Here is a 25,875-nt window from a genome sequence, read left to right on the forward strand (position 1 = left end):
GTCTTTGGATGTTTTGCTTTGTTTTTTAAAGATTTATTGATTGATTTGAAAGGTAGAGTTAAGGAGAGAGAGAGAGAGAGAGAAAGAGAGAGAGAGAGAGAATCATCCATCCTCTGGTTCACTCCCCAAAGGGCCACAAAGGCCAGGGCTGGCCTTAGGCAGGAGCCTGGAACTTCATTTGGCCTCCCATGTGGGTGCAGGGGCCCAAGCACTTGGGCCATCTTCCACTGCCTTCTGAGGCACATTAGCAGGGAGCTGGATCAGAAGTGGAGCAGCTGGGACTCCAACTGGTGCTCATGTGGAATGGTGGTGTTGCAGGTGGCAGTTTAAGCCACTGTGCCATAAAGCCGGCCCCTGTCATTGGTTTTTATTGTAGTAATTTCTGTCATTTTGGAGACTTATACTATTTCATGTCCCTTGTTTTCTAAAAAGGATAATTTGGAGGGGAATGAGAAGATTTTAAAAAAGCCAAAGATTGTATCAAGAGTTGTGCCCAACGCTGGTAACATTTGTGAGTTGTGAGCCTTCCTGGGACTTGGTTTTTCTTTTTTCTTTTTTTTTCCCTGAAGAGAAGCAAAGGCTTTAAAAAAAATGATTTGTTAAGCTCAGACCACACCATTAAGCTGTGTAATTCTTTCAGGTTTGTTAAACCCTTCATTTTCCTAACAAGTTTCTCTCCCAACCTGGAGTTAACTAGAAAAGTACATTTTTTTAAATCAACCTCTCCCCTCACGCATGTAGGTACTGATTATGTCTGTTACACAAAAGCATTTGCTCTCAAACCATATTTTTCCAGCTTGGCCAATTTTCTCTCATAGTAACAAAAAGAAAGTTCCTGAGAAGGAAACACGCCTTGCTTGTTGCCACTTCGGCACCACGCTCAGAATTTCGGAGTGCAGAGCAGGTCTGACCTGATTAGAACGTTCTCAGGACATCCTTCCCGGCACCCTACCTGTGGCTGTGTGCTGAATCGCCCACCTGGAGAGCATTCCCATCTTGTGCCCTGCAGGACCTATTCTGCTATGCCCTGCCTGGCCTCCTGGAGCTGTACTTCCCTCTCGCTCCCACCCGGGAGCTCCTGCCACAGCTACCACCACCACCACCACTACTGAGGGCTTGCCGTGGCTCCAGGCATCACTCTTCATATTTTACACGCATTAACTCAAATACTCTTCACCACAATCTTACAGTGAGGATAATTATTTCCACTTTCTAGATGGTGACATTGAGGCATGCAGAGGTTGATGCCCAAGGTCACTCAGCTGAAAAGTGACAGAACAGGCAAGCTCCAGGGCTGTGTGCACAAGAATTCTCACACATCTCCTACTGCATTGAGCTGCTGAGGTAGCCACATAGTCCCTGCCACTGGACCTTGCACTCCCAGAGAGCAGACGCCATCTCTTATCCATTCTTATATCACGCACAATGCCTGCCACAGTGACTGGTAGAGGGGTCATTGTTTATAGAATGAATGAATAAGTTTTTCCCAGCATTTCTAGGTGTGTAAATTGGGAGATTCTCCCATAGGAAGACAGCATGAGATGGCATCAGGAAAAGAACCTAACAAGCTGGTGGGCCTGGACTGGACGTGGTCTAAGGTCAGAGGCATTCACTCCTGGGCTGTGGAAGGCAACTAACAACACTGACCTCTCCAGCCAGGTAACACTCATCAGTTATCACCTCTGCAGAGGGGGACAGTAAGTCAGGGGCCATCGATGATGCCTTATCTGTTATAATTCAGTAACTAAGATTGGCATAAGCTGGCAGGCTGGTTCTGGGTTGGTGGTCAAGTAAGGAAAGCTGGCATTAGTGTGTTTTTATAATTCTTTTAGCACTCCAGTACCAAGATAGTAACTATACTTTATTCAATTATTCACACATACCCCATATTTTCCCAAAAACAAGTTATATATCCAGCATATATACGAAGCAGGAATTAAATAAGAAACAAAAAGAGGAACAAACGGGGCTGGCATTGTGGTGTAACAGGTAAAAGCTGCTGCCTGCGATGCCGGCATCCCATATGGGTGCCAGTTCGTGTCCCAGCTGCTCCACTTCTGATGTAGTTTCCTGCTAATGCACCTGGGAAAGCAGCAGAAGATGGCTCAAGTACTTGGGGTCCTGCACCCACATGGAAGACCTGGAGAAAGCTCCTGGCTTTGGTGTGGTCCAGTCCTGGCTGTTGCAGCCATGTGGAGAGTGAATCATTAAATGGAAGATGGATATCTCTCTCTCTTTCTCTCCCTCTCTCTCTGTAACTATGCCTTTAAAGTAAACAAATAAGTCTTCAAAAAAAAAAAAAAAAAAAGAGGGACAAAAAAATGAACTTAGAATGAGGTGAATCCAAAAACTGTGCCTAAAAGTGTCATTAAATATTTGCTAAGGTTGGAGCAAGACTGAAATATATGTATTAGTATTTCAAAATATTCATGGAAAATGGTTTAAGTGATATTTATTTTAGTATAAAAGATTTTTTTGAAGGGGCCAGTGTTGTGGTACAGAGTGTTAAGTCATTGTTTGCCATGCCAGCATCCCACACGGGAGTACTGGTTCAAGTCCTGGCTTCTCTGCTTCCAATCCAGCTCCCTGCTAATGCACTTGCATTTGGGAAGGCAGCAGAAAGATACCCAAGTACATGGAAGACCAGGACAGAGTTCCAGGCTCCTGAGGTTTTTTTTGTTTGTTTGTTTGTTTTGTTTTGTTTTTTTAAATAAAGATTTATTTATGAAAAGGCAGAGTTACAGAGAGAGAGGGAAAAAAGAGATCTTCCATCAGTTGGTTTACTCCCCAAATGGCAGCAATGGCCAGAGCTGCGTTGGTCCAAAGACGGGAGCCAAGAGCTTCTTCTGGGCCTCCCATGTGGATGCAGGGACCCAAGCATTTGGACCATCTTCTACTGCATTCCAAGGCACATTAGCAGGGAACCAGATCAGAAGTGGAGCATGGCCGGCACAGCGGCTCACTAGGCTAATCCTTCGCTTTGTGGCGCCGGCACACTGGGTTCTAGTCCCGGTCGGGGCGCCGGATTCTGTCCCAGTTGCCCCTCTTTCAGACCAGCTCTCTGCTGTGGCCCAGGAGTGCAGTGGAGGATGGCCCAAGTCCTTGGGTCCTGCACCTGCATGGGAGACCAGGAGAAGCACCTGGTTCCTGCCTTCGGATCAGTGCGGTGTGCCGGCCGCAGCGGCCATTGGAGGGTGAACCAACGGCAAAAGGAAGACCTTTCTCTCTGTTTCTCTCACTGTCCACTCTGCCTGAAGTGGAGCAGCCGGGAATCAAACCAGCACCCATATGGGATGCTGGTGCCGCAGGTGGAGGCTTAACCTACTATACCACAGCACCAGCATCTGGTCTCCTGGTTTTGGCCTGGCCTAGCCCTAAGCCCAAGCCCTAGCCCTAACCTGAACCCTAGATGTTGCAGCCATTTATGGAGTGAACAATGGATGGGAGATCTCTTTCTCTTTCTGTCTCTCCTTCTTTCCATCACTCTGTTTTTCAAATAAATATAAAAGATTTAAAAAACTGAATCTACACATAGCTTCTCCATAATACATTATGTTTCATGAACTTTACTTTTTTACAATTCCTTATAGGTAATGATTTAGTAAATTTTTTGCACCAAAATAAACTTAACCTTTGAATTCTGCTTTCCATGATCTTGTTGAAGTGCATTTATAGTACTTTATCATGTACATTTCACAGATTTCCTTATTGCATCTTCAAAGCAGTCATTTCTTATAGCTGATGTTATTATGTCCAGGTTGCAAGTAAGGCTCAAAGAGATGAAGAAACTTGATTGAGTCCTCCTGCTAGTAAGTGTGACTGGACCCAACACTGAACTCATCAGGGGTATATAACTCATTCTTTAGAATGAGTATTAGTGGGAAAGCCTGCTGCCCGAGAGGGCTTGCAATGCAGTCCCAAAGTCAACTTTTACAAGAGGGAGAAAATACTCAACCATAGACCTGATAACATATTGATCTATTTCTTTCACCCATGGTTGCTACAGTGTAAGAACTGCAGCTGTCTGAAATCTGAGCTAGACTCGAGAATCAGAGTTTGGTGTCGTCTGTTGGTGAATCGTCCCCTGATCCTGCTGATATGTTACCCCCTCTGCCCTCCTCACAGCTCAGGTCCAGACAGTATTTTACTCAATCAGCTTTCGGGGTTAAGATCAGAAACTCCACCTCTACCCCTTTACCACAGGTCCTTGGATTGCATGAAGCCTCTTAGGGAGGACTGCTGGGGGGCAGGGCAGGTTCCCTGGGCATTCTCTCTGCACAGGGCCATGCAGAAGCACGTGAGCCAACGTGTGGACATCCAGAATCCTGATGCTGCTGACCCACCTCGTTAGCTTCCGACCAAAATGTCAATCAAAAGGGTTCAGATGGGGCCAGCGCTGTGGTATGGTGAGGAAAGCCAGCATCCCAAATAGGCACCAATTCGAGTCCCAGCTGCTGCACTTCTGATCCAGCCCCCTGCTAATGGGCCTGGGAAAGCAGCAAAGGATGGTCCAAGTGCTTGGGGCCCTGCACCCAAGTGGGAGACACGAAAGAAGCTCCTGGCTCCTGGCTTCAGACTGGCCATTGCAGCCACTTGAGGAGTAAACCAGTGGTTGGAAGAGCGCACCCTCCTCTCGTCTCTCTTCTGTGGAAGAAAAAAAAAAAGAGTTCAGACATAAGTGCCTGAAAAACAATGCAAAAAGTAATAGATTTTCCATGAGGAACAGGTACTTATAAGCAGGTAATTCCTGGGACAGCTGCCTAGAAAGCAGGACTGTTCTCTCACTAGCCGCCATGGACCCTGGCTCTCCATTCTCTGTCTCCTCTCTGCTTGGCACTCCCTCCCATCTCCCCACTGGAGCAGCCTGAGGGAAGGTGACTCAGACCCTGCCTTCCCAGCAATGTGTTTCTGCGCCTCTGCTGCTGATGACAACGTGCACGAAGGCCCCACCGCGGGGTACTCCCGTCAACACAGCAAAGAAACATAATGCTATCCACTTAGACGTGGGATTAGCGCTGGCCAGACACACTGAGGAACAAAAATTCCTTAGCCTCCTGCCGACTTATTGTGTGAGAGAGGAGAGGTCCAGCCGATGTGCCACCAATCTTCTCTGAACAATAAAATAATGTGGTGCTTTCTATTCGGGGACAGAATTACCACTAATGGGATTTTGCCAAGGACACAAACACCCTTCGCTGCCCCCACCTTTCCTAACTTTCCTAGCATGGCCTCTTTCTGGCTGTGATAATGTACAACATGCACAAGTATAGACATTGCTCTTTAGAAAATTCATCGCAATTCTGGAAGGAAGAAAATCCCCAATATCATTTTGAGAGTGTCTGGAGCCAGGCTACTTTGTCTGTTAAACCATCTCTAATCAATAGACTGGGTTTCTTTTTTAAACAGGAAAATGAAATAAAATCCAAAGATATCTGAAAAAAGAAAAGGGACTTTTGCAAGTAGCTTAACCATCTTCTTAGTAAACAATCCTGACAAAACTATCATGAAACAGTAGACAACTTATTTACTGGAACAAGCTTTGGAAATAAATGCCCTAACCTTCATTTTATGGGTGAAAATATTTTAAGCCCAAAGAAATTAAATCAGTGTCCCAAAGTCATAGTACAAGTTAGTGTTAAGATAAGAGATGCTGGTTACTGAGTACAAAAATAGTGAAATAGGAGAAGTAAATTCTAAAGTTCTAGGGCACACTAGTTTTTTTTTTTTTTATTAAAATTTTTTTTTAATTTGAAAGGCAGGGTTAGAGAGAGGCAGAGGCAGAGAGGTCTTCCCATCCTCTGGTTCACTCCCCGAATGGCAGCAACTGCTGGAGCTGGGCCAAACCCAAAGCCAGGAGCCAGGAGCCTCCTCCCGGTCTCCCACGTGGGTGCAGGGGCTCAAGGACTTGGGCCATCTTCCACTGCTTTCCCAGGCCACAGCAGAGAGCCAGATTGGAAGTGGAGCAGCCGGGACTTGAACCAGCACTCATACGGGATGCCAGCACTGCAGGCGGCGGCTTTACCTGTGACGTCACAGTGCCAGCCCCAGCCACACTAGTTTTGACAATATTTATTGCATATTTAAAAATAGCTAGAAGAGAGTATTCTGAATGTTTTGAACTCAAAGAAACGATAAAAAGTTTGGGTAATGGATATGTTAACTTGACTTGATCATTACACACTGTATACATGTGTTGAAATACCACAGTAAACCCCATGAATGTATACAATTATTACATGTCAATTAAAAAAGAAGAAAGAAACTAATTGAGCAAGATGGGCAACAGAAGAAAAGTAGTAAAAGAAAGCAGCTTCCAGAATCCAAGACTATTGGGATTATGCAAATCAGAGACAAACACACCCAATTGTACCCCACTGACCCCATGGGACTCCTTTGATTCCCATTCCCATTCTCACTGTTCACATCCTTCCTACCCACACTGGAGTAGGTATCGCATACAGCAGAGGGTTTTTGAGCCCCTTCTTACCCTCAGTGGGTCCATCTTGCACCCTCCTGCCAAAAGAGGGCCCAGGGAAGAGTGTGGCACAAGTAGTGGCAGTAGTTTATTTATTTATCTTTTTTATTTACACACCTGTCTTCCAGCAAAAAATAATCTGGTGGGGAAAAATGTTAAGGGGCTTGTTTTCTTAAGCCTTAAGCAGCTGAGGCACATGATAGTCAAGGTTTAAAAAAAAAAAAAGTGCCACTATGAAAACTGACTTCAGAATGCCTTCATCCTCTTGCAAGTGGATCGCTAAAATACCCTCTTCAAGTTGTTTACAAAAATAAAGAAGAGAAGATTGCAGTCAATGTTATTGAGTCTTAGGTTTTTTTTTTTTTTTTTTTTAGATCAATATTATCACTTAAGAACTAGCTTTTTTTTTTCCCCCTACTGTCTGGTACTTGTAGCTTGAAGTAACAGTTGGCCCTTGGTGATAGTACTCAATAAAGAAGCCACATCTGGCTCTAACGATCCTCATGAAGGCAGAAGACTGAGGCAGGAGGCCTTAAGGGAGTCCCAAAGACTATCTGGATCCTAATTTATTCATTGTTGACTTATTTACAGATGCTTTCTTTTTCTTAACTCCTTTGTGACATTTAATAATACATGAAGATAAGTTTACCACATAAATTAAATCAATCGTCACTGCCAGCTGTATCAGAACCTGGGTGTGCAAACCAGCATCGGATCTGCATGTTCTGAGTAACTGAACACATCTGGGAAAAGAAACCCACTGCCACTTAGAATACCTGCTCTTTTCTCTAGTACATCTCCGCTGCAATTAAAGAGCCTAGTGCACAATTAAAATTCAGGTCAACACACAGCAACAATGGGGCTCTTTGATGTGAGGTCAGCTTTGGTCATTCTCATATACTCATTGAACAGGTTAATCAACTTAGTGCGGGATAGAAGACAGGAGTAACCAAAAACCTATTTAATTACCATTACCCTGAGACTTTTGGCAAAAAGATGTGTTTTATTTGTTTGACAGTGCAACTTCTGTCTCATCATCTGTGCATACTGGAGCTAAGGGTGCCATTTCTGGAACTGTGTACCTTGTTTTTAGGTTATGAAGAGCAGATATTACAAAAGTATTTGTATTTATTAATTAATGTATTATAAAAATAGGTGGGATCTGGTGTATGTCTTCCTTTTGTCCTCCTACACATTTCTCATTCTTCATTAAGGAGAAAAAGCATGTGTGGGGTCATATCTCTAGCTCCTGTCTCAGGCTGTTTACATTTGTTTGCCTTCCCTGCAATCAAGAAGGTGCTAAGGTGACAGCTCAGCTCCGAAGAGGAAACCCGATTCATGTTCTCCTGATGTACTTTGTGCAGAATGCAAAAGGAAGAAGAGTTAACACGAATGATTGGTAGCTATTACAAATAGTTTGGTAGAAAAATGTGGACTTTAAGAGTCAAACAGATGTGGATTAAAATCCAATTCCCTGATCTGCAGATGCTCATTAATGAAGAGAGTAAGACCTACCTTTCAGGGCTGCCGCGAGGATACAACGAAATGATGCGTATAAAGCATTTGGTACAATGCTTGGAACATGGTAAAACTGGAAAGGAGTTTTAGCAACAAGAAAGTGCTTTCCTAAGTCACCTAGGATTCTATAACGTCATTAATCAGGGTGCAATGTCCTTTTCTTCTGTAAAAACCACATTTAGTACTTCTTAATATAAGCCAGGTTTTCTTTTAATGATGAAACTAAACATCTAACATTTAATGTGAAATTCAAGAATGAAAATCTCTCCCTGGATTTTTAAGTAACAGAGTCTAAGCAACCTCAAGAGGCAGGTACCGAGTGTAGGCATGACAAGAATCTGAACGCCTCTTTTTTCATTTTTGAACGGATACTGGAGTCCCATTTTTGTGGAGTGGGACGTGGCATGGGTACAATCAAGGTTTAAAATCACATGTAGCTCAAAAAACCCTTGAATATACACCCCTTGATTAACATTATTTTCAGTAATTGTGTTGTATAAAGATGGCATAAACACTGAGTAAATGCTGAGCCATTGTTCCTTAGGAAAATACCAAGTTAGAGTCCTTCATGTCTCTGGTCACATTTTCTTTCTTGTTTTTAAGATGTACATATGTCATCAAAGAAGGATGTACTCTTCTCTGAAGGTAGGAGAGAATATCTACTTTGCTTATGGCCGTGTCCAAATACCAATGGAGTCTATGGTCACAGAAGGCTTCCATAGCCTTGGCAGCCCATGACAAGAGCCTCGTGTGATCACTGACATCACAAATAAGAGTGTTAATTGTTAAAGGACAAAAGAAGTCACTGTGCACTTACTCCCCATATAGGACCTCCATCCATAATGAGTTGTACTATGGGAATCGACTGCAAATTTTGTTCCCAAACTGTACTCTATATGTTGTGTGTGTACATGGGTGCAAATTGTTGAAGTCTATGCTTAGCATGGAGTTGGTCCTCTGTATATAAAATCAAACTGAAAATGAACCATAATAAAGATGGAGATGGGAGAGGGAGAAGGAAGTGGGATGGGAGTTGGGGAGGGGAGGGTGGGTATTGGGGAAAGAACCAGTGTATTCCTAAAGTTGTATCTATGAAAAAAGGCATTCATTAAAAAAAAGAGAGATGTACATATGTATTTGAAAGGCAGAGTGACAGCTGTCAAGAGAAAGAGAGATCTTCTAGCTGCTGGTTCACCCCTCAAATGCCCAAAACAGCTGCAGTATGGCCATGCCAAAGGCAGAAGCCAGGAATTTCATTTGGGCTTCCCATATGGGTAAACAGGAACCCAAGTACTTGGGCCACTATCCTCTTCCTCTTAGGCATATTAGCAAGATGTTTGATCAGAGACAGAGGCAAGACTCATTCTCAGGCACGTTAATATAGGATGTACGGGTCCCAAGTGGTCACTCAACCTACTGTACCATAAGGCCCGTCCCTGGTCACATTTCTGTCAATTGATCTATAGACAACTTTATCTCATGTGTACTTCTGTTTAAAGCATCTTGATATGGTTGATTCACAAATATTGAACTCATGTCCAAAAGCACTATAACTTAAGTGTGAAGGAAGCTTACCTGACACACATATCTCTCTGTAAAGCACATCACAGCCTTCCTGTGCTTAGGAACACCAGTCAGCACTTCAGCACTGTGTTTGGAGCCCATATTAAACAGTGAAATCACTCCTACCCAAAAGTAAGGCAAAACACTTCACACTAAATTGATAGCAAGTAGGATACTTCCTTACAATCTGAGAACTGAAATAAGAAGGCAGACAATGGCCTTCTTCAGTCTCAGCTGGGATGGGAGACCTGTGTGCTAAGCAACTCTGATTTTTCACTGTTTGCTGTGGATCTGTAAGTAAGTGAATGAGTGCAAAAGTGCAGCAAATTTTAATGTTGTGAGTACAAACAAATTTTAGCAAGTACATGAATTCACAAACATGGAAATCTGTGTTACTCAGTTGAAAACTGACATATCACTTCTCAGTAAGCCCAACATAGCAAATCTCGTCTTCACTATTTAAAGAAAAACTATTTACTTGGATAAGCATCGAATGAAGGAAAAACATGAAAACAAAAATTAAACACTAGAATAAAATTCTAGAAAGTTTCTTAGAAGCAAGAGTGACCTAAGCCCTATGAACGGGTCATCAAGAGCAAGTGTGTGGCACATCCGGTTAAGCCACGGGCTGTGAATCTCGCATCCCATTCTGGAATGCCAGTTCAAATCCTGGCTGCTCTGCTTCCCATCCAGGTCCCGACTAACGCACCTGAGAAAGCAGCAGAAGATGGATCTTGGCCACCCACATGGAAGACCAGGATGGAGTTCCAGTCTTCTGGCTCTGGCATGCCCCAGTTTTGGCCATTGCACCCATTTGGGGAGTAAACCAGCAGATGAAAGATTTGTTTCTCTCTTTGCTTCTCTTTCTCTGTCACTCTGCTTTAAAAAAAAAAAAAAGTATTAAAGGAGAGAGAAGCCAGCGCCGCAGCTCAATAGGCTAATCCTCGCGGCACCGGCACACCGGGTTCTAGTCCTGATTGGGGCACCAGATTCTGTCCCGGTTGCCCCTCTTCCAGTCCATCTCTCTGCTGTGGCCCGGGAGTGCAGTGGAGGATGGCCCAAGTCCTTAGGCCCTGCACCCGCATGGGAGACCAGGAGGAAGCACCTGGCTCCTGGCTTTGGATCGGCGCGGTGTGCCGGCCACAGCGTGCCAGCCGCAGCGGCCATTGGGGGGGTGAACCAATGGCAAAGGAAGACCTTTCTCTCTGTCTCTCTCTCTCACTGTCCACTCTGCCTGTCAAAAAAAAAAAAAAAGAGAGAGAGAGAGAAAGAGAGAGAAAATATGAGTCAATAGATTCAGACTTCCCATCTCACATTTAGTATGGAAAAGTAAATATAACAATAACAACAACAAATGATAGCTAGTAATTGTTCTAAATTTAATTCATGAGGGGCCCGTGTTGTGGCACAGCAAGTTAAGCCACTGCTTGGGATGCCTATGTCCCATACTGAAGCACCAGTTCAGGTTCCAGCTACTCTGCTTCTGATCCATCCCTCTGTTCATGCATGTGTGAAGCAGCAGATAATGGCTCAAGTACAGAAGTCTCTGCGACCTACATGAGAGACCCAGATGGAGCTCCTGGCTCCTGGCTCCTGGCCATGGCCTGGCCCAGCCCCAGCTGTTGTGGACATTTGGAGAGTGAACCAGCAGAGTGAAGATCTCTGTCTCTCTTTCTCTCTCTTTCTGCCCTTCAAATAAATGAATAAACAAATGAATAAATAAGTCTTCCTAAAAATAAATTTAATTCATTAATTAAATATATATAAACATAATAAATTTCACAATTTTTTATCATTAATATGTAATGGCTCACATTATTGCCTTCTTTAGAGAAGCTGGTTTTGGAACCCAGGAGGGAAGCCACCCAGGGGGATCAGAGCAGCAAGGTATATTGGTGGGAAGACTAGAAGCACATAAGAGCATCTATTGGCTCACACAGAAAGGAACCACTGCTGGGTTCCACACCGTCAGCCATATGGAATCTTCTTCAGGGGGCTACACAATTCTCAGGATTATAAAATGTCAGAGCTGGGAGTCACCTGAGGACTCTTTCCAGGGTGAAAACTCAAGATGCTGTGTGACATAGCCAACTAATAACATACACACTAACTGTTCAGTCAGAAAGATCATATGGTCATAGAAACAGATGTTGAGAGTAATTTGATAGAACCCGCTACTAATTTAAAAGTAGAGAAATAAGGTTGGGTGTTTGGCCTAGCACAAATAAAATATGTTACAAAAGTATATTTAAAAAAAGAAAAAGTGGCCTGGGTCCCAGGACACACAGCAGATCCCATCTTCCCCATCAGCCCTTCCCTGCCCACACTGGCCCAGGCTGGTCCCCATCCTACCCTGCACCGTGCCTTTCAGCACACAATCCACAGCTGGCATCGGATAAAAGGGAACCTCTAGCCTCTCCCACGACAGACTCATCCCCCTTCCTCTCCTCTGCACTCTGGACTTCTTTCAGCTGCCCATGCTATCTTGGCCTTGCTCTGGAAGCTGATCGCCTTGCATCGTGTTTTTGGCTTTTGAATTCCCCAGAGCCATTGTTCAGATCCAATCTCCTCCTTCTCTAGATTTTTTCTCATTGTGTCATTTATTTGGAAGCAAGACCATCTCATCCATCAGGCACAGTAGCACAGTGCCTAGAGAAACAGAAATGTTTTAATTTTACTTATTAAAATTCTATTTTATTTAATTCATTTAATTATGATTAATAATGAATCCAGCTGGGGTTATATTCATCTTTATGGCAATACACTTGTAAAAGTGACACACATACACACACACTCATATATATGTGAATATAATAGAGGAAGGGTCCCAAAAACGCAGAAGTGTTGAAGGCAAAGAGTTGTTATCTTTTGTGGGGGTGTATGAGTGCTTCAACTTAATATTATAAAACCCTTTAAATAAACATGGCTTTTCCCCACATATTCACATTCCCTGCAGAAACCATCTTCTTATCAGAAACTCATTTTTTTTTATTTACTCAAAAGGCAGAGCTACAGAGAGAGCTACCCTCTTTCTGTGGGTTCACTCCCTAGAAGGCCATAACATGGGACTGGGCCAATCTGAAACCCACCTGGGTCTTCCATGTGGGTTCAGGGGCCCAAGTACTTGGGCCACCATCCACGGCTTTCCCAGGTGCACTACCAGGGAGCTGGATCAAAAGTGGAGCAGCCAAGACCTGAACCGCTACCTATATGGGATGTCAGGCATCACAGGCAGTGGCTCAACCGCCTGCACCACCACACCAGCCCCAGAAAATTTTTTAAATGACTGACCAATTCTCTGGCATGTTCCACACAGCACAGAAAGGTCACAGTGACTGCACTGTCCTTTCTTTATACTAGGGTCAGTGCAAGGGAGTGGAATGTGCAGGTCCCATGTAATCGCTCAATCTGAATGAAGACAGTAGCGATCGCCCACTGTTGGCCCAAAGTCAAAACATGTGAAGGGGTCTGGTGAGAGGAAGCAGTGGGGTTTGCTCATTCATTTGTTCAACTAGTGGAATCTTGGCTCCCTTTCTTACTAGGTTTTGTGACCTGGATGGGTACTTCACACTCTTCCTGCCTCAGTTTCCTGACCTGGAAACTGTAGAAGGAACAAGCAACAGCTTCAGAGGGCTGCAGTAAAGAATACGGGAGATAACACATACAAGGCCCAGAGCTGTGCCTGGTGAGGGTCAGAGTGGTGGCTGTCGTCGTCACCATCAATGCCCACGTGGATAAAAGCCGAGTGCCAACGTACGACTGTATTGACATGTCAACCAACTGAACCAACAAGTGAGCAAACGCCCAAAGGCCTTGACTCTGAGTTCTGTTTACCCTCAGCACTCCTCAGCCAGGCACACAGGCTGATGGAACCACACACACACATCAGCCTGACCCAGCCACACAAATCACAGGCGTTCTCACTCATAGCTCTTTGGTGGTACCTATGTGTTCTCTGGCTAAGGAGAGAATTTGTCAGCCTCCTCATATGTGAGGCTACACAGGACGCATTTCCACTGGTTGAGAGACAACTTCATCAGCTGATCACCTGGTCTTTCCCAGCCCCAGATTTGCCTCCACCTGGGGACACTCTCAACAGCCCAGGTCTTTTTGCAGGTGTGTGTTCGATGGCATCGCTCTCTACCCCTTCCTGGACTACTGCCATTTTCATGTCTTCCCACTTTCGTCCAAACAGTTCTCTTTATCTCACAGATCTCCTACCTGCCTCCTCCTCGGGGCTCCCTCTGCTTAATTCCCACCCCTCCTGGAAAACGACCCTGACCCCTAGCCCACGTTAGATTCCCCTGAGTCACTCTCCCATAGCCGCCGCTGCAGTCCACTGTAGTGAGGTTTGACAGGAAGCTTTGTGGGGCTGCCATGGCGTCGCCTTCCTCCCAACTCTACCCTCATGGTATCTCGCAAAACATCTTTGTTGTCTGAAAGAACGAATTAATTAATCAGAGAATAAGGTCCCAAGGGGACAAAACCAAAAATGAATCTCAATGCCAGGAATCAGTCCGCAGCCATGAAAACAGCACAGGTTGTGGGCCAGAGAGAGACGTGAGTGAGCACTCATCACCCCAGTTTCCTCATCTGTACATCAGACATACTAAGAAGTCCTCCTTCCAGGGTTGTGAGTAGTCAGTGAGTTAATAGAAATAAACCCTTGGAGCAGGGTCTGGCGTGTGTTGGCACTGCACATGATTTTTTTTTTTTTTTTTGACAGGCAGAGTTAGACAGTGAGAGAGAGACAGAGAGAAAGGTCTTCCTTCCGTTGGTTCACCCCCCACCCCAAATGGCCACCACGGCCAGCGCTGCGTTGATCTGAAGCCAGGAGCCAGGTGCTTCTCCTGGTCTCCCATGCGGGTGCAGGACCCAAGCACTTGGGCCATCCTCCACTGCCTTCCCCAGGCCATAGCAGAGAGCTGGACTGGAAGAGGGGCAACCGGGACAGAATCCAGTGCCCCAACCGGGGCTAGAACCTGGGGTGCCGGCGCCACAGGCGGATTAGCCAAGTGAGCCGGGGCGCTGGCCCGCACATGATTATTGTTGCTATTCATTTCGGGCATTTTTCCCAGGTAGTGTGCCCCAAAGCCACAGAGCGAAGGTGGGAGCGGTTTACTAAAGCAAACACATGGTAGAAGGGATGTTCACGGGCTGGCAGTGCCCAAAGCCCCATCCTAAAGGGACACAGAACAGAAACAGGCTGAGGCTGCTACTCTCTGAAGTTTCCTGCTGTCTACACCATGGTATGGACTAGAAAGTTACAACCCTACCCTGCAAATGTCAAAAAAAAAAAAAAAAAAAACCTGCTGCACTTCCAGCCCATCTGGAGAGCTGAGCCAAATGAGTATTCCATCTTTATCCTCTCAAGTCCCTAAGAATAACACATCAAAGAGCATGTTTGCATCCCTACAACAGATAACGGCACTGCCATAAGCTTCAGGGTCCACATATGCTACAGATAGAATGAATTAATAATTTCACATGTTTATAAAATATAAATTAACCCAAGAAATATGTAACTCCAAGTAAAATTCTTGCTTTTTAAAACTTAGCAAAGACTCATTGATAACTAAAAGTCTAGTAAATTTTCATTATATGGCATTACCAAATAGGCATTTATGCCATGGAATAAAGCATTCTGCTCTGATATATGGCTGTTGACACAACACATGCATCAGGCTACTGGGGGGTTGACAATTCAGACAGCTGACTGTTTAATTAACTTTGATTAGGTGGCTATTTTTTTTAAAACAACAGAAAAGCAAGTAATACGATCAGTAAGAATTTTAGAGGCTCCAGTACATTGATATAAACACAGTAAATTACTCATAAAAACCATGGCACATTTACAGTCATCTTTGTGTACGACAGACCCTGTGTGTGTGGAACCCAGTTGCTTTGATGGTAAACAGCTATTCTCTCCGAAACCTCGCCTTATCTCGCTCTGCTCTGTGTCGCCAGGTTCCCTTAATAGCTAAACTGGTTTTCCTGGGAGAAGGAAAAGAAAACAATATGAGAAAGATATGTATTAGCCCTCTTTCTTTTCTGTAATACTGTAATGATAATTGATATTCATATTCAATGATGCAAAGATCCATACACCAGCTTTGTAGGGAGGTGGTAAAAATGTAAAACAGCATCCTACATTAAATTTACCATGGCAAAAAGGAGTCCTTCTCTTCTACAAGGATGTGAAAATATTAAAAGTCAACCTTTTCTATTCTCACATCCCTGACCCTGAAACAGAACAGTATGTCTTTCTGCAAGGATGCCGTAGGCATGTGGAGTATTTATTACTGGGCGGGGATTATTTTGTCTCTGAATGGGCTGTAGGAAGGCTGTGTATTATCTGTGAGATACTTCCAAACATTAGCAAAGACGCCATCATCAGAGAGCAGGGCAATTTTGGAACTTAAGGTTCTATATTCATGAAGAATTTTTTCAGAACCCCAAATACCATTATAGCTTTAAAAATATCTCCACACGTCTGGCTATATAGAAACACGTAGCACAGGGGTTTATAACCACAATAGAAAAAAAAAAAAAAACAGATTAAAAAAAAAAATCACTAGCATCACCCCCAGAGAGAGAAAGATGTGAGAGGAAATTGAAGACCTTTACATGAAAAGCTAGGAATGTTTATTTCCATGTTGGAAAATGGGGCAAATTTTGCAGATTTAATAGCACTGGTCCAAAAATGTTAATTACAATAAATCCCAGAAGCTCTCTGAGCCAGACTCACACCCTCCAGCTCAGGAGGGTCTGCAGAACACACCAAGAGCTCACCTCTGCCTCTTCCTCCTATTCCCCAGCCTTTTCCAAATGCTCCCAAGCTGAACTAGAAAATTTCCCTTTGGCAGCAGAGCCTGGAAGTGGCATCCAGAAGGACCCAGAGTCACCTTTAGCGGAAGCTGTCTAAGGGCTCCCACAGCCACAGCCATGGAACAGACAGCAGGAGGTCCACCCAGAGCTGGGCCTGTGAGCTCTGCCCAGGCCGGGCCGCCGGGCCACCTGGCCTCTGGGCAAGGCCCAACTGGGCAGACCCTCAAGGGCTGCAGCCACACACACAGCCACCTGGGAGAAGGGAAGCGATTCTTTTGGTGCCACATGCCTCTACCCTCCACGTGTTCCTAAGCCCATTCTGTCCTTCCCACCAGCACATCTGGGAAAACCGAAATCAGTACAAAATAAAATAGTAATGCATGGGAAGACGAGAAGCCGGGGTAGAACACGGTCTCTGTATTAACCAAAGTTTCTCCTAGACTTAATTTTTGACAGCATAAAAATTGTGTTGCTAATTTCCAACCATGGTCACGAGGAATGTATCATATATAAGGCTTACTTGAGAAGAGGAAGGATGGGAGATAGCCAGTGTATAAAAACTATCTTTTATCAAAAGTTTCTGCTATACTAAAGGCTGTGCATAAATCATCCCTGGAAATTTCTATTATCACTCCATTCTACTGAGGATGAAATCAAAGCTCAGAAACATAAAGTAGTTGGGCCAACTTTGCACAACTGATAAATATTGGAACTAGGATTTGAACCCAGATTTTTAGGGCCCCACTTCTGAACCAAATTTTACTACTTATCTTTGTATTTTAGGTAAATGTGAACAATATAAAAAAAGAACCAGTTTATGCCGGCGCCGCAGCTCACTAGGCTAATCCTCCGCCTTGCGGTGCCAGCACACCGGGTTCTAGTCCTGGTCGGGGCACCGGTTTCTGTCCCAGTTGCCCCTCTTCCAGGCCAGTTCTCTGCTGTGGCCAGGGAGTGCAGTGGAGGATGGCCCAAGTACTTGGGCCCTGTACCCCGTGGGAGACCAGGATAAGTACCTGGCTCCTGCCATCGGATCAGTGCGGTGTGCTGGCCGCAGCGTGCCGGCCACAGCGGCCATTGGAGGGTGAACCAACGGCAAAAGGAAGACCTTTCTCTCTGTCTCTCTTTCTCACTGTCCACTCTGCTTGTCAAAAAAAAAAAAAAAGAACCAGTTTATCGATTTAATAAGCAATGTTTCATCAGAAAACATATGACAGGAGTGGGCATTTAGCTTAGTAATTGATACACTGGATAAGATGCCCAAATTCCATATCATAGTATCTGGCTTCAGTATCTGATTTTCGTTCCTGACTCCAGTTTCCTACTGATGAACACCCTGGAAGGCAGCAGGTGATGGCCTAAGCAGTTGAGTTCCTGCCACACATATGGGAATGCTGGATTGAGTTTTATACTCCTGGCTTTGTCTCAGCCCAATCCTGGCCATTGTGGACATTTGGTAAGCGATCAGTCTTTCTGTCCTCTCTGCCTCTCAAATAAGTAAAATTTTGAAAAAAAAAAAAAAAACAAAAACGCAGGGCCTACACTGAAGTAGTAGGTCAAGCATCTGCCTGCAGTGCTGGTATACCATATGGGTGCCCGTTCAAGTTCCGGCTTCTCCACTTCTGATCCAGCTACCCGCTAATGGCCTGAGAAAGCAACAGAAAATGGTCCAAGTACTTGGGCCCCTGCACCCTCATGGGAGACCCAGAGGAAGCTACTGGATCCTAGCTTCAGAATGGCCCAGCTCTGGCTGTTGCAGCCATTTGAGAAGTGAACTAGCGGACGGAACACCTCTCTGTCTCTCCCTCTGTCTGTAACTCTGCCTCTCAAGTAAATAGATAAATTTTTAAAAAATGTACATGGCTGGCTGGCACCACGGTTCACTTGGCCAATCCTCCACCTGCGGCGCCAGCACACCGGGTTCTAATCCCATTTGGGGTGCCGGATTCTGTCCCAGTTGCTCTTCCAGTCCAACTCTCTGCTGTGGCCCGGGAGTGCAGTGGAGGATGGCCCAAGTGCTTGGGCCCTGCACCTGCATGGGAGACCAGGAGAAGCACCTGGCTCCTGGCTTCGGATCGGTGCAGCACACCAGTCATTGTGGCCATCTGGGGGGTGAACCAATGGAAGGAAGACCTTTCTCTCTGTCTCTCTCTCTCACTGTCTAACTCTGCCTGTCAAAAACAACAAAAAAAAAGTACATGGCAACTTTATCAAAAGCATTTGAAAGAGATACAATAATGGCATAAAAAAGGTTGATTTGGGGTGCAGTAATTAAGATGCTTGAATACTCTATCACTGTCAAGGTTCAAGTCCTCATCCCTCCTTCCCGCTAAGGTGCAAACTGGGAAGCAACAGGTGATGGCTCAAGTACTTTGCTTCCTGCTACCTTTAAGGGCGACCTGGACTGAGTTCTGAGCTTCTGGCTTCAGCCTGGCCCAGCCCTGGCTGCTGTGGGCATTTGGAGAGCAAAGTAGTAGATGGACAATGCCTTTCTTTGCCTCTGTCTCTCCCTGCCTACCCTCTGAAAACAATGGGAAGAAAAAAGTTGATTTGTCATACATGTATATTTCAGTTAAATTAATGAACAGTGTAAACACAGGAAGGCACATGTAGGTCAGAAGGGCAGAGTCAAGTGGTCAGGTGGCCTGATTCTGTGGGCAAATGGAGTTTCCTCTGGCCTGGCAGATAAGGGCCTACACACTTAATCCTAGGTGCTGCAGACAGCAAGGTTGCTGCCTCCCTCTGGGCTGATCACGGAGCAAGACTATTAAAATGAGCATAATTTCCTGATTGGATCCTGGAACAGAAAAATGACATGAACGGACACTCTAATGAGATCTAAATAAACTACAGAATTTAGCTAACGGTGATAGATATACCCTATGTTCTGTGAAGATGCCACCATATCATTGTACCTGGGTTCAAAACCCACTCTGGCTCCTGACTTTAGCTTCCTGCTAATGCTGACCCTGGGATGCAGCAATGATGGCTCAAGCAACTGGATTCCTGTGGGAGACCTGGATTGAGTTCCTGGTTCCCTGACCCAACACTAGTTGTTTGCAGGCATCTGAGGAGTGAACACACTGATGGGAGCGTACTCTTTCTCAAACTAATTAATAATAAATTAATAACAATTTTATTTTATTCTATTCTATTTTAAAGATTTATTTACTTATTTGAAAGGCAGCGTTAGAGAGAGAGCGGGAGAGACAGAGACAGAGAAATTTTCTACCCACTGGTTTATTCCCCAAATGGCCACGATGACAAGACTAGGCCAGGCTCAAGCAAGGGGCTAGATTTCTTCCAGAACTTAAACATGGATGCAGGGGCCCAAGCACTTGGGCCATTCTCTGCTACTTTCCCAGGGGCATTAGCAGGAAGCTGCATCAGAAGTGGAGCAGCTGAGACTTGAACCAGTGCTTGTATGTGATGCCAGCACTGTATGCCATGGCTGAACTCATTACACCAATCACCGGCCCCATGAATAACAATTTTTTTTTTTTGACAGGCAGAGTTAGACAGTGAGAGAGAGAGAGACAGAGAGAAAGGTCTTCCTTCCATTGGTTCACCCCCCAAATGGCTGCTACAGCCAGTGCGCTGCTCCAATCCAAAGCCAGGAGGCAGGTGCTTCCTCCTGGTCTCCCATGTGGGTGCAGGGCCCAGGCACTTGGGCCATCCTCCACTGCCTTCCAGGGCCACAGCAGAGAGCTGGACAGGAAGAGGAGCAACCGGGACAGAATCCGGCACCCCAACCAGGACTAGAACCCAGGGGGCCGGCACCGCTGGCGGAGGATTAGCCTAGTGAACCACGGCACCAGCCATGAATAACATTTTTTAAAATAATACTAATCCAAGAGAAAACTGAGCAAAGGATATGAACATATGTACCATTCACAGAATAGGAAACACAAAGATGCTCACCCTTACTCATAAATTTTCACCTTTCAGATTGGCAAAGACCCAGAAACCTAAATGGTTATCCAGGGCATGAGGAAACAGGCACTTTCATTTCTGAGTGGTGGGAATATAAATTGTCATGTCTTTCATTGAAAGCAATTTGGAGATATAATTTCAATCAAAATCAAAAATGCTCATATCCTCTGACCTAGCAATTCTACTTTTTGGTTAGTTATCCTCCAGGCACATCCTCAAAATTGCGAAATCACACAAACATAAGAGTATTAATTGCCACATTATTGGTGACAGCAAAAGATTAGAAAGTACCTGACTGTCCATCAATAGAGGAGAGGTTAAATACACTAGGGAACACCCATGAATGGAATACTATGCTACAGATTAAAAAAAAAAAAAAGTGAAGCAACTATGCAGGGAATAAGCAAAAAGTCTCCAGAATATAAAAAGTTACAAAGGCTAACAATGAAACAATGAGTGACATGTGTCATTGTGTGTCTATTTATAAATGGATATAAAATCTGTGTAGGGAGCAGTACAGGTGGGGAGACAAAGGAGGTAGTAGAATTCTGTAGGGTTCTCTCTTTGGGTCTTTTTTTTAATTATCAAGAACATTAATTCCATTTTAAATAAGGAAAATAAACTTAATTTTTTAAGGAACGCAATCAAATGTCCTGTAACCACTCAAACTCAGTACTGAAAAGAGAAGAAAGTGGAAGCAAATAAAACCACCTGGCTCTTCAGGCCCCTCGCCCAGACCTCCAGCAGTCCCCACCCTTTCCCTAGGAAAACAATGTAGTGCTAAACCCTCAAAGCCTCCCAGCTCAGTTGTTAAGGTAATTGTGTTTACTCTTACCCAAACAAAGTAATTTGAATCAGAAAAGTAAATGTGCTCTGTCTTCAGGTTCTTTGATGTCATCCTCCTTCTTGCTCTGGAGCGTGCACGCCCGCCCGTGCCACTGCTGCCCAGAACATTACACGCAAATTCTCTGAGCATTGCCATAGCTACACCATTCTGCTTGTGATAATGATGTAAGGCAAATAAAACATAAGGAAAAATCAAATTGGAAATAAAACAGTATGCTCTGGGAAACAACACAGCACAGTTTTTTTGTTTTTTTTTTTTTTCCTTCTTCTTTGAACATCTTTGGTGATTATGGAACTTTGGGGTATTTTAAAATTTCAGACCCATTTTTGGTGTGGTAAAGCCCCAGAGACGCAACTATTTTCCTTCCTGAAAATAACATCTGATCAAGGCAAATGGCATGTTTGCACCACTACGAGCCAGCAGCAGCACCTCCTAAGCCTATCAGATGCGTTCCCTCTAGATGACCCTTGTTAAACATCACATCAGCTCTAAATGTGATCTGGGGACTTTAGGTTCCTAAGACTCAGAAGCTGGTGGTGTCTAGTCATCCAGGCTAGATCTATGCAGGCAAAGGACTGAGCAGCCCATGCTGTATTATTAGATGAACTGAGTCATCCAAATAAAACCATCCCGTCTGTGGGACACCTACTGTCTCCACTGCCCCGAAGCACCCAAAGTCACTCCAGTCGGCTCTGACAAAGTCCCCAGGCCACTCTCCTGGGGCTTCAGCCTTTTACTGTCCCCCCCCCCTTTAATATTCCTTCCCCTACCCCCCCTCTTCTTATAACAGCAAATTTGGAGTTGAAAGTTATTTCAAGAGGAAAAGAAAATTGGAAAAAGATTCAGAGAAATCTTCCAGAATATCCTTTGCTCGTTTAACACCCAGAGGTTAAGCTTCTATAATGGCATTTAAATCCTTGGGGTAGCTTCTTTTCTTCTTTTTTTTCATTACTTTACATACTTGCAATAAAAACATTCCTTTAGACTTTAGAAATTCTAAATAAAACAAGAACAAAAGAGTGCTTCTTCTTTTCAACTCTCCACCCAAATGTTACCATTGTAAATCAAGGTAGCAAAGTAAATTAACTACTGGCATTTAAATGTTTGCTGTCCCAAATATTTATTCCTTCTCACTCCCCCAAATTTGTTTTATACAAAACAATGCTCATAAAAACAATAAATATTCATTCTTTGTCTGCTAAACATTTTAGATCAAAGTACTGTGTGGCCCAAATCCTGAATAGTGTAATGTAATGCTGTTTGTTCAACAGGAAGCCCTCAGCTTCCCAATAGCAACCTGATCAAGATCTGTTCCCATTTAACTCTAAGTACTAGCTGTGTTAGTTATGGAAAAAATATTTCACTCTATATTTGCATAATACATTTGTAGTCATTTGCATTTGTTCCTTAAATTCATGGAGTGCCAGAATTCGACAGATTTTGACATCAGATAGACCTGGATTTGAATCCAGGTGCTGTCACTTAGCACTCAGGTAGCAATAGTTCTGCTCTGTCTTGGTTAAGAGGAAGAGGGCATGACTGTTTCACTGGGATGCTATGATGTTTATATGAAATGATGGATCCAAGGCTGCTGGCACACGGCAGGCCTGCCCATGCCATGGCTGCACACAGCACACCAGGCTGCTTTTCTGTAGTCACATATTTGCCTCCTACAGATAGAATCCACTCCTTTGGCAGCCTCACAGCAGGTTCCAAGGACATTTAAGGGATGCACATTCTTTTCTAGGGCTCACAAAACTACTACCGTGTTCCCCAGCAAAGTGGGACTTCAGCCTCTGTTCCACCTGCCACATTCCTACTTTTCCCCACCCCCATTCAGGCTGATCATTGCCAGGGACTGTGAGCAGAACCTCTGAGAAGAGGATCCCTTAAGTCGTAGCCCAGAACCAGGCTAGGTTGGCACGAACTATCCCCACCCTTGCCAGCCCCAACTTGTCTAGAACTTCACTTCATGCCCAGGACTCCTGTCCCCCATATATGCACGCAAAGGTGCACACACTCACACCTCCCTAGAGCAAGAGGATTCACAGAGCATTCCCACCTTTCTGCTGGCCTGATTCGCTCTGCCCAAAGGGAGGAACAATTTTCTAGAAGTGGAATCCTCATAGCTGCACCACCCCCCTCCAGCCTTTGTCTACATCTGTGCCTGGTTCAGTGACAGAGCTGTCGTCCCAGGGGACGTGCTCTTGTGTAATGAGCTTGGCAAACAACTTTTAAAGGACAATCCCTTCTGGAGTAGATTATCCAAGGGTGGATGCATACTGCCCACTCCTGCAAACTCCTCTGTGGGTGTCTGGGTGCTCCCAGGCATCTCTCCTAGAGAGTATGGGGGTGGGGTAGACACAGACCACAGTTAACTGATCATCTGAGTAAACACTTTTGTGAGATCAATTACTATCCTACTTCATTATTCAGAGACACCTCTACTGACTGATGAACTGTTGAGTCACCTTTGTGCTAGCTGCTTCCAGGGCGCTAACTACAAGACGCAGTGTGGGGAGCAATCCGGACTGGACTGAGTTACTGGAATTAAGACTTATTCTATGCATCTGCTCTCCCACAATATGGCGCTGGGAGAGAAGTAAACAGCTTCCGCACAGCTGCCTCCAGTTCAACCAATAAACTGTAGGACTTGCTCCTGATTGGAGAGCAGCGTACTCGGCGTGTGGGCAGCCGAGTTAGGATTGGCGGAGGAGGACTATAAAGGAGGAGAGAGACGGCATGCACCGGGAACATCTAAGGGGAACATCTAGCTGAAGGAACACCTGTGCAGCCCCCGAGAAGAGCCGGCCGGCGGTGTGCCGCTCCCCTGCGGAAGTGGGGAATGTGGCCAGGGGGAACTGCCCTTCCACGGAGGTGGAAGGGATAGTAGCCAACCCGGGAAGAACCAGCAGCAAACCCGGGGAGGGCCGAGCAGACGAAAGAACAGCGCAGGGTCCTGTGTCGTTCCTCCACGAAGAGGGGGAGCGACAACGCAGGCGCTGCCTTCAGGGGCCTCCCTTAGTGACAGCACAGGGCACAGTTTCCAAATCCTAGCTCTGCCACAACCCATCTGCACCGCCCTTCCTTAGCTCTGACCCTCACTCAGTCCTCACTCCTGTGAAACACAGCTGCTCTGTGGTTGTTCCTCGGATCAGAAGTCACAAATAGGCTACCCAGGGCCTTTACGGAGATTCTGTAAAGGGCAGGTTTTGGTTTGGTTTTGTTGTTTTTTGAACGCTTGCTCAGAGAGGCAGTCCCCACTCTCAAAAAGCACACACATGAAGAGAAGGTAACACAGACTCACTCACCCGGGCACCAGGGTGGTGGGAGAAGGAAACCATGGCCATGCCTCCCTGGGTAGGGTAGACGTGCCACAGGGTGGGCCAGGAAGCATGTTCAAACAGGACAAGTGGCAAACACTGGATGGGCAATTCAGGCAGAGGGAAGGCAGGAACAAATGACTGCATGTGGGTGAATACCCGCAGCCTGTGGTATAAGCCTGGGTTCTATAATGTTAAGATGACCATTGTGTGGAAGAGATGAAGACTGGGGGAGAATCAGAGGCCAAGCACAAAGTGCTTTCTTGTGAGCAACTAGGGTGTCAGTGACCATTTTCTCCTTGGATACTCTTTGTTTCTTTATTCATTTTAATTTGTAAAAAAAAAAATATGGTCTTTGTTAAAGAAAAATCAAGTAGTGTAAGAAATACAGAGAATAAAAAGTAAATGATCCTGTCCCATTCCTTAGAAGTAACAGTTGTCTGTTTACCCTTTTGGACTTTTCATTGAACAGTGTTTTAACCAGAATGTGCTGCAATCACATTGTGCATTTTGTTTATTTATTTTTTAAGATGTATTTATTTATTTGCAAGTCAGAATTACAAAGTAGGGGTGGGGGAAGGGAGGAGGAGAGGGAGGGAGGAAGGGAGGGAGGAAGGGAGGGAGATCTTCCATCCACTGGTTCACTCCCCAAATGGCCAGAACGGCTGGAGCATTTCAGGAGTGAACCAATGGATGGAAGCTCTAACTGTCTCTCTCTCAGTGTCACTGTCTTTCAAATGGAATGAAAGTAAATTTATTAATTTAATGAAAAAAAAGTTTTCATTTAATGAAATATTAATTTAATGAAGAACATTAACTTAATGAAAAGAGTTGAGGTTAAAGAAGAAGCAAGTACGATAATCCAAAAGGAAACATTACATTATACAGATTAAACAAACATCTTCAACAGCCCCAAGCACTTAAAGTCCTAAGAGAAGACATCAACTTTATGGAGAAGTGGCCATGTAGCTTCTACATAACTGCTGTTGGCCATTTTGCAAAAGTACCACAGGAATTATTATCTGAAACTCTCTGGGTCCCACAAAGATCCCCTAAATAGGCTAGGAACCCACAGCAGGATGTTCCCCAACCCAGCCATCTGATATCTGCCTAAGCCCTTTACCATTAGTCTTGTTATTTAATAAGTAACCTATTTAAACCAACTCAATTTTTACATTTAAATGGACCCATATATATCATGTAAATGTAAACAGAATATTTATTAACTAGATATTTACACATATATTTACCACTTAAAAGATATATATCTAGTAAATAGAAAATAATTAATAAATAGAAGGTAACTAAAAAATAAATATAATGAAACAAAGGTCAGTATTTCCAGGCAGTTGCTCTCTTCAACCCAAGCTGAGGTACCTATGCTGCTACCC

General features: G+C 44.6%; 1 long non-coding RNA gene across 3 annotated transcripts in view; it reads right to left on the reverse strand.

Annotated features, from left to right (window-relative positions):
• Nucleotides 1-2,711: 2,711 nt before the first annotated feature.
• The window catches only part of LOC103350731 (uncharacterized), a 40,338-nt gene continuing 17,174 nt past the window's right edge, over nucleotides 2,712-25,875 (reverse strand). For 2 of the 3 annotated variants that reach the window (XR_016212336.1, XR_016212335.1), the window contains 2 exons: nucleotides 10,266-10,435; nucleotides 2,712-4,644 (listed from right to left, as the gene is read on the reverse strand). This is a non-coding gene — a long non-coding RNA (uncharacterized LOC103350731). The remainder of the gene's footprint in view (nucleotides 4,645-10,265; nucleotides 10,436-25,875) is intronic. The other variant, XR_016212337.1, reaches the window with a different exon arrangement.

This window comes from Oryctolagus cuniculus, chromosome 8 (genome assembly GCF_051225735.1).
Source record: "Oryctolagus cuniculus isolate XC-2025 breed Fujian yellow rabbit chromosome 8, ASM5122573v1, whole genome shotgun sequence".
Taxonomy (NCBI): domain Eukaryota; kingdom Metazoa; phylum Chordata; class Mammalia; order Lagomorpha; family Leporidae; genus Oryctolagus; species Oryctolagus cuniculus.